Raw genomic sequence first — 21,544 nt, 5'->3', positions numbered from 1 at the left:
AGATAATATAGTAGTCCATATTTACTACTAAAAGTATTAAAAGCTAATAATATTACTTCATCTTTGTACGAAGACATCAAACGGGGAACTCCTCAAGAATCACAAAATCAAAAGGTTGGAAATGAACTGCATAGCAAGAAAAAATTACTGCAAATCCACAACTATATTGTTAGTTATTTAAAAAACACAACTGCCACCACAGAAATGGGGGCATAATTTTAAATTCTTTCTAACCAAACCCTGGTTTCCAAAATGTAACATCTGAAACTGCCACACCATATTTAGGGGGTTGCATTATGACATTGTTTTTGTAGCATACATTTATATCCAAACAGTTTGTACAGTCCTCCCTAAGAATCCTGACTTTTCAATACCAATGTATTGAAAATATAATTCATTTCCATATTGGCCAAATTCTTTATAATCAATAACTTTTTATCCATTAATCCTCAAAATGATCTTTAATACAGACTAGTTCTTAAACAACTGTTTAAGTAATTCACTCTTTTTTTCAGGTAAGAGTTTTGATCAACTTCCAAAACCGACTGGCAACACTAAAAAGTAAGTCAGAGAAGTCTTTTCATTGTAACGTAAGATCTATGACCGTAAATGTTGGTCATAGATCTTACGTTACAATGAAAAGACTTCTCTGACTTACTTTTTAGTGTTGCCAGTCGGTTTTGGAAGGCCGGGCGCGGTGGCTCAAGCCTGTAATCCCAGCACTTTGGGAGGCCGAGACAGGCGGATCACGAGGTCAGGAGATCGAGACCATCCTGGCTAACACCGTGAAACCCCGTCTCTACTAAAAAATACAAAAAAAACTAGCCGGGCGAGGTGGCGGGCGCCTGTAGTCCCAGCTACTCGGGAGGCTGAGGCAGGAGAATGGCGTAAACCTGGGAGGCGGAGCTTGCAGTGAGCTGAGATCCGGCCACTGCACTCCAACCTGGGCAACAGAGCGAGACTCCGTCTCAAAAAAAAAAAAAAAAACATTTACAAGATTACTTTTAGGAAGGACAATAAATACTGTGTACAAAGTTAAAACCAACCTATTTTAAATAGTACTATCGGTTTAGCTTGGTCAATTTTTAAGAACAAGTGTTTTGATCCACTGGATAATAAAAATAATCCCCAAACAATCCTACAAATATTAGAACAGTAACAGTGTTACAGCACATATTTCATGTTTAAGTGTAGCTGCCACTTCTGTAGGGAACAACTTCAGCCTTTGCTGAAGAAAGACAAACCACCAATATATCTACATAATAGAAATACAATTATTTAAACAAGTCCTGTATTAAACATCCAGAAATTACTCCCTTTGGATATTTCACCAGAAATTTATAGTAACATCCCGGAACAAGAAGAAGGGATTAAGTAAGCAGGATAAAAGAAAACTGAAAATCTCAACTCCCAGAAAAATCAAGACTAAGGCCTCACTTAAAGCACAGGTCTTCCTGATAATAGTTGAGATGTAGATATTATCAGGTTACATATGATAATTAACAGATTTTGTGGTTTGCTGGCTATCTGCAAATAGAGAAAGTTACATTTTCGCAGCTTTAAATTTATTAATAGTAAAAATTAAAACTTACTCAACATGATTTTTATATGAGGAATTTGGTTAAATGCATTACTAACAAAAGATGTATCTTCCACACATATGAGATAGCATCAGTACGTTTCTATCCATACATCAAGTTAATATAATCTTAAAAACCACTTGAGGGTGGTCACTTTAGCTCTTCAGAGATTTGCAGAAATGTATATTTTCAAGAATAACAAAAAGCACAAGTATAAAGCAAAAATACTGACAAGCTAGATAATATTAAAATTAACAATTTTATTTAACAAAAGACATCATTAGGAGAATAAATAGACAAGTCATGGAATAAGAAGATATCTGCAATACCTAAACCAACAAAGGATTTATATCCAGAACGTAGTAAGAAAAAGAAAAAAGGAAAAACAAAACACTAGAATTCAGTAAGAAAAAGCCAAGATAACCAAAAAATGACAAGAGACTTGAACAGCCATCTCACAAAGTGGTGGACTATGTTACCGTTCCAGAGTATTTGTACCCTCTCCTTTTCCTGAACAAGAATTATTCACCCCCGACCATGGTCATGTGACTTGCAATGCCTCCAGTGGGAGGAGTATAACTCCCTTCCCCACTGACAATGAACACGGTTTTGTAATATCCTTTGGGCAATGGAACATGAATGGACAGGACCTATACTTAATCCAAACAGTAATTTCAAAGATATCAGTCATTTCTGCTAGTTTTTTCTCTTTCTCGCTGAAGTAAGAGCATATCTCAAATAGGAGGTACTCTTTCAGCCTGATTCTCAGAATAACAAGTATAGCTCCATAACAGCTACCACCATTCTAAGTGAATAAGAAATAAATGTTTTCTTAAACCACATATAAATGACTAATACCATATCCAATCAAACATAAGATATTTGACTGCATCCTCATTGGTCATCAGGGAAATGCAAGTTAAAACCAGCATGAAATACTATAATATTAAAAAGATTGACAATATGATGTTAGTAATAATGTGGAGTAACAAAAACTCTTACATGGGAGCTAAGTATAACTTAGTGGGAGTGTAAACTGGTACCACTTGGAAAACTGTCTGATCCAATCTACTAAAGCCAAATATATGAATATACTAGGATCCCTATATAGTCTACTCCGATGCATAAACCCCAAGATATCGCCTGCTTGTGTGCACCCAGACATGTCAGATTGTCTTCAGCAGCATTATTTGTACTCGTCAAACTGGAAACAACTAAATGCCATCAACTGTAGAATAGCTGAGTGAATGTTTGTAAATGCATGCAATGACTATACAACAATGAGAATGAACTACGGCTCCACATAACATAAACAAATCTCACAAACCTAAAAAGTCAGTCACGGCCGGGCGCGGTGGCTCACACCTGTAATCCCAGCACTTTGGGAGGCCGAGGTGGGCAGATCACAAGGTCAGGAGATCAAGACCATCCTGTCTAACATGGTGAAACCCCGTCTCTACTAAAAATACAAAAAATTAGCCGGGCCTGGTGGCGGGCGCCTGTAGTCCCAGCTACTCAGGAGGCTGAGGCAGGAGAATGGCATGAACCCAGAAGGCACATGTTGCAGTGAGCCAAGATCATGCCACTGCACTCCAGCCTGGACAACAAAGCGAGACTCCGTATCAAAGAAAAAAAAAAAGTCAGTCACAAAGAATACATGCTATATTGTTGCATTTATATAGGGTACAAAAAGCTGGGCACAGTGGCTCACACCTGTATTCCTAGCACTTTGGGAGGCCAAGGAGGGAGGATCACTTAAGGTCAAGAGTTCAAGACCAACCTGGGAAACACAGGGAGACCCCATATCTTTTAAATAAAAATTTTTTTTAAAAATGGATTAGCAAAAGCAAAAGCACAAATGACAAAAAATAAATACACTGAACTGCACTTCGTCAAATATAAAAACTTTTGTATTTCAAAGAACATCATTGAGAGAATAAAAAGACAACATGGAGAATGGAAGAAAGTATTTGCAAATCACATATCTCACAAGAAACTGGTACCTAGAACACCTAAGAACCCTTAAGCTCAACAATAAAAAAAGACAACCCATTGGATTTGAAAAGGTATTTCTCCAAAGAAGGCCAGTGAGTACATGAAAAGATGCTCAACCTAATTAGTCATTAAGGAAATGGAAGTCAAAAGCCACTTCAAGGAAAAAGTAAGACCATGATACTACCACTTAACTATCAGAACACCTAAAATAAAAAGTTACAATATCAAATGCAGACCAGGATGTGGAAAAAATGGATCTCTCATACATTGCTGGTAGCAATGTAAAATGGTACAGACACTCTAGAAAGTAGTTTGGTGTTTTCTTAAAAAAAACTAAACATACACTTAGCAACCTCAAAAGATAATATGCTCTATGATTTCACCTACAGTATTCTCAAAATGACAAAAATCATAGAGATGGAAAACAGATTAGCGGTTGCCAGGAGGAAAGGTGGTTGGGCGGAGGTGGTAGGTATGATTATATACGGTACCATAAGGAGATCTTTGTGGTGATGGATTAGTTCTGTATCTTGACTGTGATGGTAGTTATGAGAATCTACATATGCAATAAAATCAAATAGAACTATATACAGGCACTGTGCCAATACCAATGCTCCTGTTTTGATGGTGTACTATAATTACATAAGATGTGACCACTGGAGGAAACTTTGTGAGGGGCACACAGGACCTTTCTGTAGTATCTTTACAATTTGCCATGCATCTCTAATTGTTTAAAAAGTTTAATAAAATTAAAATTAAAAAATAAAATATAGGATAACAGGTACTTCATTCTGAGCCAAAGGATTCCTACTGGCTTGAGAGTCTTGCTGTCTTAGAACAGTCATCACTAACACCTGTGTTCAACTCTGCCACAGCCCGCTGCTACAGATCATTCTCAACACTGTGCCTCTGTACAACAGTGGTCCAGAAGGCATCCCTTCAAAGATAAGCAGAACAAAAAGAAAAGAAAGAAACATTACAAAAGATAGATAACATACACCAGAAACTACACAAATTTCAATTGACAGCAAATAGCTTTTTGTAAAATGAAAAAGAAAAAATTGACCTAATACCCTCTCTAAAACAAAACTATAAAGGGATACAACAGCTCAAAGGAAAGGCAAATAAGAAATCTACCAAAAGAGTTAAAGGAAAAATTGGTGAGAAAAAAGAAAAGGCAGTATCTTGAAAGTCAAACATTTGAGAAGTCAAAAGCACAAACACCTTTCTACCATCCAAACAAGTTACCTGCTGTGAGGAACTAACTCTTTTCATATTTTTGACATAAAAAAACTAGTAAGAAGAAATGTACAGGAAAACACTTTCTTAGAGACACTTGAGATTACCAGAAAGGCACCTAGAGGAGGTGTTAAACTGTTAACACAGGCCCCAGATAAGGGCTAAGAATCCCAAAAGCTGACTATAGTCTTCTTTTTTTTTTTTTTTAGACAAGGTCTTGCTCTGTCACCCAGGCTGGAGTACAGTGACACGATCTTAGCTCACTGCAACCTCCGCCTCCTGGGTTCCAATGATTCTTATGCCTCAGCCTCTTGAGCAGCTAGGATTACAGATGTCCACCACAACACCCAGCTAATTTTTGTATTTTTAGTAGAGACGGGGTTTCACCGTGTTGGTCAGGCTGGTCTCGAACTCCTGACCTCAAGTGATCTGCCCACCTCGGCCTTCTAAAGTGCTAAGACTACAGGCGTGAGCCACCATGCATGGCCTGACTATATTCTTCTTAATGCACACATGCCATTTCAGTTTCCATTTGACAGGGACGTAAGTTACTCATATTTTTTTCTATTTTTATCTCATTCAATAAACTGTTACCCAGTTTCCTACCAAATAAATCTCCAATCAACCATTAATGTGAAATTATTCCACTGGTTACTGAATCAAGTCTAAACGCCTGTGATGGCAATGAAACGCTCTCTCTAATCTGGATCTCTTCCTCACAATAACACTCCCCTGTCATGTAATTTTCTCCAAATAAATCATACTTATTCTGCATCTTTTTATGATATTCTCCTGCTTCAAGCACTATCCCTTTGCTACATATCCAATCCTATCTACTAGTCACAGATAAAATGGCACCAATCCTTAAGAATTTTTCTATCCCAAGTGAAAAGCTTCAACGTAATTTTTACCACCTTTCAACATTAAAATGTGTATGGTTCTAGAATTTTAGTTCAGTTCACATAATCTATTATTCCTATATTTATAATTATCAATATCATAATTTTGTCAAATATGTACACAAAGTTCTTAGATACCTTGAGGTCTATTTGCGCCTTTATACTATATTATACTATCCTATAGCAGAGTATCAGGTACAAGATTAACAGCCCTCTGCCTTGGCTACTCAATACAATCACATGGGCAGCTAAAAAATAAATACTACAGGCTGGGTGCAGTGGCTCATGCCTGTAATCCCAGCACTTTGGAAGGCTGAGGCAGGCAGATCAAGACCAGCCTGACCAATATGGTGAAATCCCATCTCTACTAAAAATAAAAAAATTAGCCAGGTGTGGTGGTGTGCACCTGTAGTCCCAGCTACTGGGGAGACAGAGGTAGGAGTATCACTTTAACCTGGGAAGCAGAGGTTGCAGTAAGCCAAGATCACACCACTACCCTCCAGCCTGGGCAACAGAGCAAGACTCTGTCTCAATCAACCAATCAATACTACAGGCTGGGCACAGTGGATCATGCCTGTAATCCCAGCACTTTGGGAGGCCAAGGCAGGTGGATCACCTGAGGTCGGGAGTTCGAGACCAGCCTGACCAACACAGTGAAACCCCATCTCTACTAAAAATACAAAAATTAGCCAGGTATGGTGGTGCATGCCTGTAATCTCCACTACTCAGAAGGCTGAGGCACAAGAATCACTTGAACCCAGAAGGCTGAGGTTGCAGTGAGCCGAGATTACACCACTGCACTCCAGCCTGGGCAACAGAGTCAGACTGTCTCGAGAGTGAGGAAAAAAAAGTATCCATTTTTAGTACCATAGTCCATACCTTCTTTGTATAGAATTGTACAGGACATTTATTAAAGTCTCACTTACGGTTAACCTTTGAGAAAAAGAATAAAGCATGTATCTGCCTATGCATTTGAATTTTTCCTGCAGAACACTGTGATGAGATTTGTTTAGAGAAAAAAAAGGCAAAAATTTTCACTGTAACCACCTTATTTAAGCATCTTTGCCTACTTATCCAGTTATCTCAGAATATATCTATGAATATGAAATAGCTGGATCATATTTCATTTTGATAAGTCATTTATCTTAATACGTATTTTATGAAGTTATAATAGAATCTATGCTCTGCTTTATTATCCTTTTAGCTAATAAGCTTTCTCCATGTTGTTAGTCTGTCACTATTCATTTACTTATTTTGTGAGACAGAGTCTTGCTCTGTTGCTCAGGCTGGACTGCAGTGGGATGATCATAGCTCACTGCAGCCTCAACCTTCCAGGTCAAGCAATCCTCGCACGTTAGCCTCCCATGTATCTAGGACTAGAGGCATGCATCACTTTGCCCAGCTGATTTTTCAATTTTTGTAGACAGAAAAAATTTTATTATTATATTTGGTTCTACTGATTAATCGCTTATTTTTTTGTAGACTCTTGCAATTTTGCCCAGGTTGCATCACAATTATTTTTAGTAGATTATCATAATTTTATAATAACATCCTTAACTATTCCCCTATTTTAAATTATAGTGTTTTGTCTATTATTACATAATTTATATCAGTAAATCTTCAATATAGCATTTTTTCAGAATATTCAGAAGTGAAACAGACAACTTTTGTTTTTTGAGGAAAAGGTAAAACTACAAGAAACCTCAAATTCCTATAGCAAAATGTAGGGTAACTTCAAGTTACTACTGCACTACAAGTGATGACTAAGAAGCATTTTTATTTCTATAGGAGTCTTTCAAATACTGTTAAAATTAGCAAATGACTGCCTCATTTTAATATGGCCTACAGTTTGTGTAGTAAAAAACTTACCTTGCCCAAAGAAAGGTGTGGCTTTTGCCCTTTCCTTCTTGGAGGTAATCTCTAAGTCCTTGAAATATCACGCCTGAGGACTGTTTTTTGTTTGTTTGTTTGTTTGTTTCTGCCTGGCGGCCTTGGGTCACCAGACAGTCATAGGGTAAGGAATAGCCATGCCAGAAAGATGGATAACGTGATTTAGGGTAGGAGCTTTGGGTCACACCTGAAGGGGCTGGAAACTAGACTGAAATCAGCCTCGTGAACAATAATTATTTAGGCCTATATAATAGTGTTCCAACAAAAACTGTAAACACCAAGGATCCAGTGAGTTTCCCTGGTTGATAATACTCCATGCCTACTGTCACACACTGATGCTGGGGAAGTAATGTGTCCATGAAGCAGGGACGACGGTACTTTCCAGGACCCTGCCTTAGGCATTTCTTCCCTAGGCTTGATTTTAATCTGTGTCCTTTCCCTGTAGCAAACCATGCTGGGAGTATAAGTGCTTTCAGTGACTTCCCTGAGTCTTTCTAGCAAATTATTGAACCTGTGGGTAGCTTCAGGAATCCCCTACACTTACAACTGGTGTCAGATGTAAGGGCAGTCTTGCGTGGACCTTGTCTCAAAACATCACAGTTGGCCTAATTCTTCACATGGTTAAATAAATATAACAAAAGTATTAATTTGCTTAATATTTCTTACACTTTTTTTTTTTTTTTGAGACAAGGTCTCACTCTGTCACCCAGGCTGAAGTGCGGTGCACAGCTCACTGCAACCTCAATCTCCCAGGCTCAAGCGATCCTCCCACCTCAGCCTCCTGAGTAGCAGGGACCAAATATGCATGCCACCATGCCTAGCTAATTTTTGTATTTTTTTGTAGACACGGCGTTTCACCATGTTGCTCAAGCTGGTCTCCTGGGATCAAGCTATTTGCCCGCCTCAACCTTCCAAAGTGCTGGGATTAGAGGCCTAAACCACTGTGCCTGGGCAAAAAAAAAAAAAAAAAAAAAAAAACTATTCTTAACCTTTGAATTACCATTGGACTTCCATCTGTAAAGAAAAACAGTAGTCTGAGAATGAGATCAAATATTCAAGTATAGAAAAACCAGAAAATTAATTTAAATTCGTACTTCTTTTTTTTTTTTTTTTTTTTTGAGACAGAGTCTTGCTCTGTCACCCAGGATGGAGTACAGTGGCGCTACAGGGTTCACTGCAACCTCTGCTTCCTGGGTTCAAGTGATTCTCCTGCCTCAGTCTCCCAAGTAGCTGGGATTACAGGCACACACCACCACGCCCAGCCAATTTTTATATTTTTAGTAGAGACGGGGTTTAGCCATGTTGGTCAGACTGGTCTCGAACTCCTGACCTCAGGTGATCCACCCACCTTGGCCTCCCAAAGTGCTGGCCAAATTTGAATTTCTTAAATTAATGCAACATCTTAACTGTCACATTCAAAATATAAACTCTATTTATAAGGATATGGTGAAAGTTGCAAAGTCTTCAAAATAAACAATTACATTTGATAATTCTACTTCAATTCTATTTCAATGATAATAGGAAGAGCTTTTTGAGAAGAATAAAACACGCCTAAAATAACACATAAAGGGAACCCTAGTATCAACTGAAGTGTTGGAATAGCGATTTTTATTGTCTTATTACACATCAAGAGCAATTAAAATATAAGATATTTGCCAGGCGGGGTGGCTCATGCCTGTGATCCCAGCACGCTGGGAGGCCAAAGTGGGGGAATCACTTGAGCTCAGGAGTTCAAGACCAGCCTGGGCAACAGAATGAGATCCCATCTCTACCAAAAACACACAAAAAATTAGCCAGGCATGGTACCACCCACCTGTAGTCCCAGCTACTTGGGGGGCTGAGGTGAGAGGATCGATTAAGTCAGGAGGTTGAGGTTCAGTGAGCCAAGATCATGCCACTGCACTCTGGCCTGGGTGACAAAGGGAGACCCTGTCTCAAAATAAAAAATAAAAAAGATAAATAAGATCATAAAGTTTCATTCCTGGAAATGTTTTATCATTCTTTATAAAAAATAAACAAGACGTTTCTCAAGTAATTATGACACTTTTAAAAGCTGGTAACTTTCTCCCCCTAATAATTTCAGAATATGACAAACAAAAGACAAAGAGAACAAAAGAAACTTACATTTGAAAATTAGTCATAAAATAATTCTGACAACCACAATTTTCTAGCCAAGTTTTTTCCCAAGAACTCATTTTCAAATTACAGAAAACAAAGGCTTTTTTGATATTATAAAACCTAAATCCCAAGAGTCACATTACTTTGTAAAACATTGTAAAAGATGAGAAAAACAGAGTTATTAGTTCTGTATTATTACTTTAAACCAACCTTGTCCAACATGCAGCCCAAGGGCCACATGCAGCACAGGATGGCTTTGAGTGCCTCCCAACGCAAATTCATAAACTTTCTTAAAACATTAGGAGATTTTTTGGTGTTTTTGTTGTTAGCTCATCGGCTATCGTCAGTGTTAGTGTATTTTATGTGTGGCATAAGACAACTCTTCCAATGTGGCCCAGGGAAGCCCTGCTTTAAACATTCCCTTTTTTTGAGACAGGGTATTGCTCCATCACCCAGGATGGAGTACAGTGGCATAATCAGGGCTCAAGCAATCCTGCTACCTTGGTCTTCTGAGTAGCTAGGACTAGAGGCAAGCACCACCATGCCCACCTATTTTTTATTTTTATTTTTTGTAGGGATGGGGTCTCACTTTGTTGCCCAGGCTGGTCTCAAACTCCTGGGCTCAAGTGATCCTCCTGCCTAAGCTTCCCAAAGTGTTGGAATTATAGGCTTGAGCCACTGCAATGTTAAACTTACTCCTTTTATTTTAAAAAAACAAAACAAAACTTTTCTTTCCTAGACATAAATTCTTTCTCCGGAAATCACTGCATTTAATTACAGATTACTTCAATATAAAATGAAAAGTATTTATCAAAATTATACTTAATATTCATATCCTAAGTGTCTCAAAAGCAATTTTACTTACATAAGCTTTGACTGCTATGATAACAGATTATGGTTTAAGGGAAGAATGGAAGATAATCAAGCAGAATGGAGACATTTTTAAAAGGAAGGAAAACTTGGACAAGTGAATGCAGACGACCAAAAGAAAAAAGACTGTACCACAGGTAAACAAATTAACATATACAAAAGAAGGCCTGAATAAGCCAAATGTGAAGACATGGGGGAGTGGCAGGGCAGGTGCTGGTTGCAAACAACACTGTGTGTTTCTAAGGACAGTCTCCTTAGAAACACACAGCAAATTTACATAAGTCCAGCGGTTGCTCTGTGGACTTGTCAGCTCTCTGGCTAAGTCAACACACCAATCAGCTTTACTGGCTCAAGTATCAATTACTGAAGCTCTCGCCTGCTGATGCATAATTCACGGGGCGAACAAAGCAAAGAAATACTGTAATTAAACAACACAAATAAGTGTTTCATCATCAAATTTGATAGGAATTGGTTTTATTTAGCATTAAAGTAAAGCCATTGAAGTAACATGTACAGATGATTCTGAAAATAAACCAAATGCATATGAAATTCAAGAAAATATATTTGTTTAAATCTATCAAGACACTATATGACTATACAAAAGAGGCTATCAAAAACCTATTTCATAATTTTCCAGAATCCTAGACCTTTTTTTTTAATTAATAGAATCTTAAATACTGAAATACCCAAGTCGGACCTTTTTCCAGCAGATAGTCTAGTGACCCTGTGTGAACACTTCCCAGGACAGAAAACTCACATTGGTTCTGCCCTAAGTTCTTCCAGAAACAGAAATAAAAGTGATATTTATATGGAGTCTCACTATACTATATGCACTTATTGATTACTTACCTTTATATACTCCTCTACAGAACCTACTACAATGTTTCATATATAATCGACGTTCAAAACTTTTTTTTAAAAAAAGTAATAGGCCGGGTGTGGTAGCTCACTCCTGTAATTCCAGCACTTTTTGGAGGCCGAGGCGGGCAGATTGCCTGAGGTCAGGAGTTTGAGATCAGTCTGGCCAACATGGTGAAACCCTGTCTCTACTAAAAATACAAAAAATTAGCTGGGTGTGGTGGTAGGTGCCCGTAATCCCAGCTACTCGAGTAGCTGAGGCAGGGGAATTGCTTGAACCAGGGAGATGGAGGCTGCAGTGAGCCAGGATCATGCCACTGCACTCCAGCCTGGGCCACAGCGCGAGACTCCGTCTCAAAGAAAAAAAAAACTGAGTAAGAACTATAGAGATAAAGGAATAAACAGAATATTCAATAGGGGGTTCGGATTCATTGTGCGGCACTACATGAAACTCCAAGGGCTTTGTTTTAAGCATTTAGCATTTAAACATTTAAACATTTAAACATTCACCCTTCTATAGCCGCCTGTAACTCTAAACACATCTAAACCCAAAGACATTTGCTACTGGTAACTCTACTGACCCTTTTGATTGAGATCATACCCTCACATACACTGTGGCCCCATCAACACCTTTCATCTACTGAGTGTGATTATCCCTAAACATTCTCTAAAGAATAGTTACCAAATTGTTCATTTGTGACATTTTCCATTCCAAGGCTGCCACTGTTGAGATTCTAGGGCAGTGGGAATAAAAAAGATAGTTAAAGGTAGAGGAAATTATTTCAATGAGCAGCTGTGGCAATGTTTAAAAACTACTCTGTTTGGACAGTTTCAATAAAATGATTCTGACTGCCTTCATTTTATATGGACAGCTTAGCAACAAAATATCAACACTTTTTTTGAAGGCAGCACATTGAAATACTTTCTTTAATGACTGCAAGTAATTCCTCTAAAAAGCCTTCTAATTCATGACATCCAATCAAAATGCCATTCATTTGAATATTTATTCAGTTCCTACCATATAGCTATAACCCACATATATTGAATTCAGTATGTATAAATGTGTAAGCAATAATATTTATTCATTCAACAAATTCAATAAATATTTACTGAGCCACCAGCTATGTGCCAGGCTTTTAACCACTGGGGAAGATTAGGGGACAAACAAAAATCCCTGCCCTTACCTTAATAGAGCTTACAATCTTGCACAAAGAAACAAATTATTATCAAAGAAAGTAAATTATGTATTATGTCTTAAAGTCTTAAGTGCTTCTTAAAAAGTAGGAGAAAAAACGTCAGCAGTGCCAGAGGTGAAAAGAATTTCAATTTCAAATAGGACAGCAAGGTACAACTTAAGAGAAAAAGGCATTTAAGCAAAGTCTTACAAAAGTAAGGAGTAAGCAATGTAGATATCTGAGGGAAAAATGTTGTAGGTAGAGGAAACAAAATGCCTTGCATGTTCTGGAAAAACAGTAAGGAGGCAATTATGGCTGAAAGAGAATGAGCAAGGGGAGAAGTAAAGAGATTACAGAGAAGGTGTGTCATGTGATGCAGGGCCTTAACGCCCGTTCTAAAGAATCTTACTCTGAGCAAAAAGAGGAAAAGAGAGTTTTGAACAGGAGTGAAAAGATCAATTTGCTTTTTTAAAGGATCACTCTGGCTGCTGTGTTAAGAACAGTCTTTAACAAGACAAACAGGGAAAGACTCTGGTTTGGAAGCTGTGATGATAATCTGGGTTAGGGGCCAGGGTAGTTGCAGTTATGGTGGAAATGTTTTGGTTTTTTTTTAATATATGATCGGCCCACCATATCCATGGGTTCTGCATCTGTGGATTCAAACAATCACAGACTGAAAATATTTGGAAAAAACTGCATCTATATAAACATGTACAGACTTTTTTTGTCATTACTCCCTAAGCAATACAGCATAGCAACTATTTACATACCATTTAAATCATATTATAAATAACCTAGAGATGACTTAAAGTATTCAGGAGGAAGTGTGCTAAGTTATATGGAAATACAGTTGACCCTGAACAACATGGGTTTGAACTGCCCGAGTCCAAATGAGGATCAAAAATACAGTATTCCCAGGATGCAAAACCCAGTTATATGAAGGCTGACTTCTTATACATGCAGGCAGACTTCACCTATACAGAGCCAACTGGAGAACTTGGGTATGCATGGATTTTGCCCCCCCCCCCCCGATACTGAGGGACAACTGTATTCTGAAACAGATTTGCTAGCCAGGCACAGTGTCTCAGGCCTGTAATCCCAGCAACTTGGGAGGCTGAGGCAGAAGGATAGCTTAAGCCCAGGAGTCTGAGACCAGCCTGGACAAGAGCAAAACCCCATCTCTGAAAAAAAATTTTTTTTTAATTAGCCGGGTATGGTGGCGCATGCCTGTAGTCTCAGCTACATGGGAGGCTAAGGCAAGAGGTTATCTGAACCCAGGGCATTGGAGGCTGCAGTGCTCTATGATTGTGCCTGTGAGTAGCCACTGCACTTCAGCCTGGGCAACATAGCGAAATCCCACATCTCTATTTTAAAAAGAAAAAAAGAGTCAATGTAATAAAACAAAAAGACTCAGGATCTATTTCAGATTAATTTCCCGATTTTGATAACTGTATCACAGTAATGTACAGGAAATTATTTATAGGTAATACACTCAGAAAAATTTAGGGGTTAAAGAATAAACTATAGTCTCAAAGCATCTTCCAACAAATTATTGATTATGAAAAGAAAATTGGTAACTTTACAATGGAAAAGACTGGCAGAAAATCACCTTAACCAAGTGATTAAGATACAAAAAAAAGGGGGGAGGCCGAGGCAGGAGGATCACTTAAGGCCAAGAGTTTGAGACCAGGCTGGGCAACATAGTGAGACCCTGTATCGACAAACAACAACAACAACAACAACTCACTGGGCCTGGTGGTGCATGCCTGTGGTCCCAGCTATTCAAGGACTGAGACAAGAGGATCACTTGAGCCCAGGAAATCTAGGCTGCTGTGATCTGTGTTCATACTGCACGAATGAGACCTTGTTTTAAAAAAAAAAAAAAAAAAGAACGGGTGTGTATACATTTACATCTATAGAAACACTATATACAGAAGGGGAAACAGTAAGACAATTGGGGGAAATGATAAACAAATGACAAATGGCACAAATATGAACTGGGTAAAGGATATACGAGTTCTTTGTACTCTTCTTATAATCTTTCTGTAAGTTTATATTAAAATAAAGTTTTTAGAAAAATAATAAGTCAATGAAATTCACATTAGTACACTAAGAAAACATAAACCGTTAAAAAGAAAAAGGCCGGGCACAGTGGCTCATGCATGTAATCCCAGAACTTTGGGAGGCCAAGGCGGGCAGACTGCTTGAGTCCAGAAGTTGGAGGCCAGCCCAAGCAACATGGCGAAACCCTGTCTCTACAAAATATACAAAAATTAGCCAGGTATGGTAGTGCCTGCCTGTGTTCCCAGCTACTCAGGAGGCTGAAGTGGGAGGACTGCTTGAGCTCAGGAGGTCAAGGCTGCAGTGAGCAGAGATTGTGCCACTGCACTCCAACCTGGGTGACAGCAAAACACTGAAAGAAAAAAAAAAAAGGAAAAGGAAAATCAAAGTATATATGTGGTATGTACACACTATGGTAAGCTATCAGATAAAGATAACATGATCATATAACAAAGTCATACCCATAGTAATTTACAACGAAAAAGTAATTGCACTTACATAACCTTACTTTGACATTAATAAGACTTTTTCTCTTTTAAGAGACAGGGTCTCGCTCTGTCACCCAGGCTGGACTGCAGTGATGCAATCACAACTCACTGTAACCTCCTCTCATGGGCTCAAATAATCCTCCCACCTCAACCTACCAAGGCACTGGGACTACAGGTGTGTGCCACTACACCCAGCCTAATAAGTTATTTTTATATTCATTTCTTCGATATTTATTCACCATTGTGAGTAGGCAGCTGTACTGTTTATCCATGCCTGCATAACTAATTACTCCAAAATTTAGCAGCTGGAAAAAACAAATATTTTGTAACTTAATTTGTGGAAGTCAGAAACCTGGACGTGGCTTAGCTAGGTCCTCTGGAGAGTCTGTCACAGACCGGAATCATCTCAAGGCTTAACAGAACAAATGAAGGATCCACTTCCACATTTACTCAAGTGGTTGCTGGCAGGATTCAGTTTGTACATGGGCCTGTCCATAAGATAACTTATAATATGGCAGCTCACTTTTATCAGAGTGAGCAAAGAGAAAGCGAAGCCAGAGTCTTTTGGAAGTTAATCCTCTTAAGTAGATTTAAGTCCACCATCTTGCCATTTGTTGTCTTTGGCTCATCTGTTCTTTAACCTATCTTAAATACAGATAGATTAAAAGAAAAGGAATAGGAAAAAAATACAGCCAGTTCTCCGTATCGATTACTTCTTCATCCATGGATGAACCAAATGAAGACGGAAAACATTTGGGGAAAAAAAGTTCCACAAAGTTACGAAAAGCAAAAGTTGAGTTTGCCATGTGCCAAATACTACCTTGAATGAATCCACGCAAATGAGGTTATGTGTAAGCACTGTATTAGGCATTTTAAGTAACCCAGAAGTGATTTAAAGTATACAGCAGGATGTGCTGTAAGTTATATGCAAATACTGCTCTATTTTATATAAAAGACTTCAGCATCCACAGATTTCGGGGTCCTTGGGAAGTTCTGGACCAATCTCCCAAGGATACAGAGGGAGAAATGTATACCACACAAATACCAACCATAAGAAAGCTGGAATGGCTACATTAACATTCCAGACAAAGTACACTTCAGGATAGGAACTATTACTAGAGATAAAAATGTATATTTCGCAAAGAGACAAAAGGTCAACTCACCAAGATATAACACTCCTAAATGTGAATACATCTAGTAACTGAACTTCAAAATACATAAAGCAAAAACTGACAGAACAGCTGGGTGCAGTAGCTCATGCCTGTAATCCCAGCACTTTGGGAGGTCAAAGTGGGAGGTTTGCTTGAGCCCAGAAGTTTGAGATCAGCCTGCACAACAAAACAAGGACTCGTCTCTACAAAAATTTAAAAATTAACCAGACACAGTGGTGTGTACTCTTTCAGTCCCAGCTACTTAGGAGGCGGAGGCAGGAGGATCCCTTAAGCCTAGAAGAGCCTGGGCTAGACAGCGAGACCCTGTCTCAAATGAAACAAAAAAAACAAAACAAAACAAACAAACAAAAAAGAAACACAGAACTACAAAAAGAAATACACAAATCCACAATTGCAGATAGAAATTTCAGTATTTCTCTTCTCTTTAATTAGCAGAATAAAAAATCAGTAAAGATACAAAAAACCTGAATTTCAACCAGTCTGTCCCACTGACATTTAAAAGGCACTACACCCAACAAAATTAAGACTACACATTCAAGCATACACAGAACATTCATAAAGACAAACCATATGTTTGACATAAAACCAACCTATGGATACATAAAGGGATCGAAATGATACAAAGCATCCTGTCTGATCAAAGTAGTAAGCTTTAAAAAAACCAGTAACAAAAAGATATCTGGAAAACCAAAATATTTATAAATTAAACGCATTTATAAAAAATCATGGGCCAAAAGAGAAGTCCCAAGCAAGAACAGAAAATATTTTGAACTAAGTGAAAATTAAAGCCAGCCATATCAAAAGTTGTGGGATGCAGCTAAAGAAATAGAAAATTTGTACTCAGGAGGCTGAGAAGGAGGATCACTCGAGCCCAGCAGTTCAAGGCTGTAATGAGCTATGATAGCGCCACTGCACTTCAGCCTAGGTGACAGAGTGAAATCCTGTCTCAAAAAATAAAAATAAAAAACCATTTTAAAAAAGAACGAAATAGAACATCTGAATGACATGGTTTTAAAAACTTAATTCATAATTTAAAACCTTCCAACAAGGAAAATACACTCACAAATAGCTACACTGATGAATTCTATCAGAGTTTTAAAAGAAATAATACCAATCTTATACAAATTATTTCAAACAGAAGGGAACACTTTCCAACTCATGTCAGTTGTGGTCATCTGATAGTTCATTGTCTTTCAAGGAATTTGTACTTTTGGTCTAAGGGACTCATTATTTCATTCCTTCTACTTTCTTGGAATTTAATTTTTTCTGAATAAAAATGAAAACAGGATAAAAATTCTGAGATAGCACTAAAGCCACGCTTAGAGCGAAATTTATAGCATTAAATTATTACATTCAAAAAGATCTCTAGTCAAAATAGCAAGTGTTGCCAATACATTGTAACAATGGTAACTGTCATACACTAACAGAGAGTTCTCTGGAACTATCTAGTAAAGTTAAGCATATGCACTACCCAGATCATGCAGTTTCTCTTGAAGTGTGGTAGGCGAACTTCTAAGGTGGTGCCAAAAGATCCCCATCTCCTAGAATTCGTGTCCAAGTGTAATTCTCTCTCCTAAAGTATAGGTTGCACCCAGAAACTCGCTTCTACTGAAGAGAATACAGCAAAAATGACGGGATGCCACTTCTGAAATTAGGTTTCAAAAGACTTTTACCTCATACTCTCTTGCTCTCTTTTTACGTATTTATAAGCAGCAAGTTGTCCTAAGGAGAGAAGCACATGGCAAGAAATTGAGTGTGGCTTCCAGTAAGGCCTTTATCTCAAAGGCCCAGGAGATGACTCCTGCCAACAACCACACAAGTGAGCATGAACATGGATTCTTCCTGGAAGCCGACTGCAGCACCCACCAACACCTTATAGAAGTTCTAGAACCAGAAAACCCAAGTAAGCCATGCCCAGATTCCTGACACACAGACACTGGCAGATAACAAATTTGTTAGTATCTTAATACTAACAAATAAATGTTGTTTTAAGCTGCTTAAAAAGAAAGTATCAGGCTGGGCACAATGGCTCACGCCTGTAATCCCAGGACTTTGGGAGGCTGAGGTGGGTGGATCACTTGAGGTCAGGAGTTCGAGACTGGCCTGGTCAACATGGCAAAACCCTGTCTTTACTAAAAATGCAAAAATTAGCCAGGCATGGTGGCAGGCAGCTATAATCCCAGCTACTTGGGAGGCTGAGGCAGGAAAATAGCTTGAACCTGGAAAAAGGAGGCTGCAGTGAGCTGAGACTGTGCCGCTGCACTCCAGCCTCAGTGACAGGATGAGACTCCGTCTCAAAAAAAAAAAAAAAAAAAAAAAAAAAAGAAGGGGACGGGTGTGGTGGCTCACACCTATAATCCCAGCACTTTGGGAGGCTGAGGCGAGTGAATCACTTGAGGTCAGGAGTTCAAGACCAGCCTTGGCCAACACGGAGAAATCCTGTCTCTACAAAAAAACTACAAAAATTTGCCAGGCACAGTGGTGGGCACCTGTAATCCCAGCTACTCGGGAGGCTGAGGCAGGAAAACTGCTTGAACCCGGGAAGCAGAGGCTGCAGTGAGCTGAGATCATGCCACTGCACTCCAGGTTGGGCTACAAAGCAAGACACCATCTCAAAAAAAAAAAAAAAAAGTAAAGAAAAAGGCCAGGAACAGTGGCTCACACCTGTAATCCCAGCACTTTGGGAGGCCAAGGCAGGAGGATCATTGGAACCCAGGAGTCCAAGACCAGCCTGGGTAACATGACAAAACCCCATCTCTACAAAAAATGTTTTTAAAACATTAGCTGGGCATGGTGGGAGGATTGCTTAAACCCAGGAGGCAGAGGTTGCAGTGAGCCAAGATTGCATCACTGCACTCCAGCCTGGGCAACACAGTGAGACTCCGTCTCTAAATAAAAAGAAAAGAAAAGAAAAAGAAAAAAAATTAGCAAGGCACAATGGTACATGACTGTAGTCCCAGCTACTTGGGAGGCTGAGGTGGGAGGATCACTTGAGCCCAGGATCCAGGTGCACCATGATTGCACCACTGCACTCCAGCCCGGGCAAGAAAGCAAGACTCTGTCTAAAAGAAATACATCAAGTCAAGAAAAGCAAATTAAACTCAATGTAAATAGAAAGAAGGAAATAAAGAGTAAAACTGATTAAATTCAGGAGTCAACCAACACAGGAAATGAATAAAACCAAAAGCTGCTTTTCAAATAGACCAACAATACTGAAAGCTATACCAATCAGGAAAAAAAAGAAAATATCAATTATGAATATCGGTACTGAAAAGATGAAAATTACTACAGATCCTACAACATTAAAAGGATAGTAAGAAAACATTATGGGCCGGGCATAGTGGCACCTGTAATTCCAGCACTTTGGGAGGCCAAGGCAGGCAGATCACGAGGTCAGGAGTTCGAGACCAGCCTGACCACAGTGAAACCTTGTCTCTACTAAAAAAATTAGCCAGGCATGGTGGTGTGCGCCTATAATCCCAGCTACTCAGGAGCAGCAGAAGAATTGCTTGAACCCGGGAGGCGGAGGTTGCAGTGAGCCAAGATCGCACCATTGCACTCCAGCCCGGGTGACAGAGCTAGACTCTGTCTCAAAAAAAAAAAAAAAAAATCATTATGAACAATTTTACATCCATAAATCCTAACAACTTAGCTGAAATACAAAAATTCCCTGAAAAATACAAATCCAACACCCATTAATGTTACCAAAGAACAGCAAACAAGAAATAGTAAGAAATGCTTTCAACCTAAAAAAAGGGCATCTAAGAAAAACCTACAGCTCAGAAAGACTGACTGCTTTCCCCTAAGGAGCAGCAATAAGGCAAAGATACACAGAAATCAGAAAAAGAAATAAAGGTCACCCAGATTAGAAAAGAATAAAACTACATTCTCAGATGACACGATCACGTACATAAAAAATCCTGGCCAGGCGTGGTGGCTCACGCCTGTAATCCCAGCACTTTGGGAGGCTGAGGCGGGCGGATCATGAGGTCAGGAGATCGAGACCATCCTGGCTAACACGGTGAAACCCCGTCTCTACTAAAAATACAAAAAATTAGCTGGGCATGGTGGCGGGTGCCTGCAGTCCCAGCTACTCGGGAGACTGAGGCAGGAGAATGGTGTGAACCCGGGACGCGGAGCCTGCAGTGAGCTGAGATCATGCCACTGCACTCCAGCCTGGGCGACAGCACGACTCTGTCTTAAAAAAAAATAAATAAGTAAAATAAAAATAAATTAAAAAAAGATAAAAATCCTAAGAAATTTACCCAAAAAAAGGAATGTTTTTATAGCAATATCACAAAATACAAGATCAATATGCAAAGTATTTCTATATACTGACAATAAAACACCATTTACATTATCAAGAAAAATGGGATACATGTGCAAAACCTGCACACTGAAAACAACAGACCAACACTGAAAGAAATTAAAGACGACATAAAAGAATTTGAAAGCTGGGTGCAGTGGCTCACACCTGTAATTCCAGCACTCTGGGAGGCCAAGGTAGGCAGATCACTTGAGGTCAGGAGTTCAAGACCAGCTTGGCCAATATGGTGAAACCCTATCGTGACTAAAAATATAAAAATTAGCTGGGCATGGTAGCACACACCTGTAGTCCTAGTTACTCAGAAAGCGAGGGCAGAAAAATCACTTGAACCTGGGAGGTAGAGGTTGCAGTGAGCTGAGATCACACCACTGCTCTCCAGCCTGGGCAACAGAGTGAGACTCTGACTCAAAAAAAAAAAAAAAAGAAAAGAAAAAAATTGAGATATTGTTTCATAGAAGGCTCAATATGCTTGAAATGTCAAAAAGAAATTAAGAAAATTTGATTTATGGGCCAGGCACAGTGGCTCATGCCTGTAATCCCAGTACTTTGGGAGGCCAAGGTGGGCAGATCACCTGAGGTCGGGAGTTCAAGACCAGCCTGACCAACATGGAGAAATTCCATCTCTACTAAAAATACAAAATCAGCCAGGTGTGGTGGCACATGCCTATAATCCCAGCTACTCAGGAGGCTGAGGCAGGAGAATCTCTTGAAACCGGGAGGCGGAGGTTGCAGTGAGCCGAGATCATGCCATTGCATTCCAGCCTGGGCAACAAGAGCAAAATTCCATCTTAAGGGGAAAAAAAAAAAAAAGAAAATTTCATTTACAGTAGCTACAAAAAAAATACTCAGAAATAAATTTAACCAAGAAGGGT

General features: G+C 39.0%; 1 protein-coding gene across 18 annotated transcripts in view; it reads right to left on the bottom strand.

Annotated features, from left to right (window-relative positions):
* Positions 1-21,544, bottom strand: part of PTBP3 (polypyrimidine tract binding protein 3) — a 116,183-nt gene that overhangs the window by 79,265 nt on the left and 15,374 nt on the right. For 3 of the 18 annotated variants that reach the window (XM_077968327.1, XM_077968328.1, XM_077968330.1), the window contains exon 2: positions 9,417-9,532. The exons of the other annotated variants lie outside the window; for them this stretch is intronic. The gene's annotated coding sequence lies outside the window, so the exon portion shown is untranslated. The remainder of the gene's footprint in view (positions 1-9,416; positions 9,533-21,544) is intronic. 18 annotated transcript variants of the gene reach the window in all.

The sequence above is a fragment of the Macaca mulatta genome, chromosome 15 (genome assembly GCF_049350105.2).
Source record: "Macaca mulatta isolate MMU2019108-1 chromosome 15, T2T-MMU8v2.0, whole genome shotgun sequence".
Taxonomy (NCBI): Eukaryota; Metazoa; Chordata; class Mammalia; order Primates; family Cercopithecidae; genus Macaca; species Macaca mulatta.
This window is presented reverse-complemented; position numbering and strand designations above follow the sequence as displayed.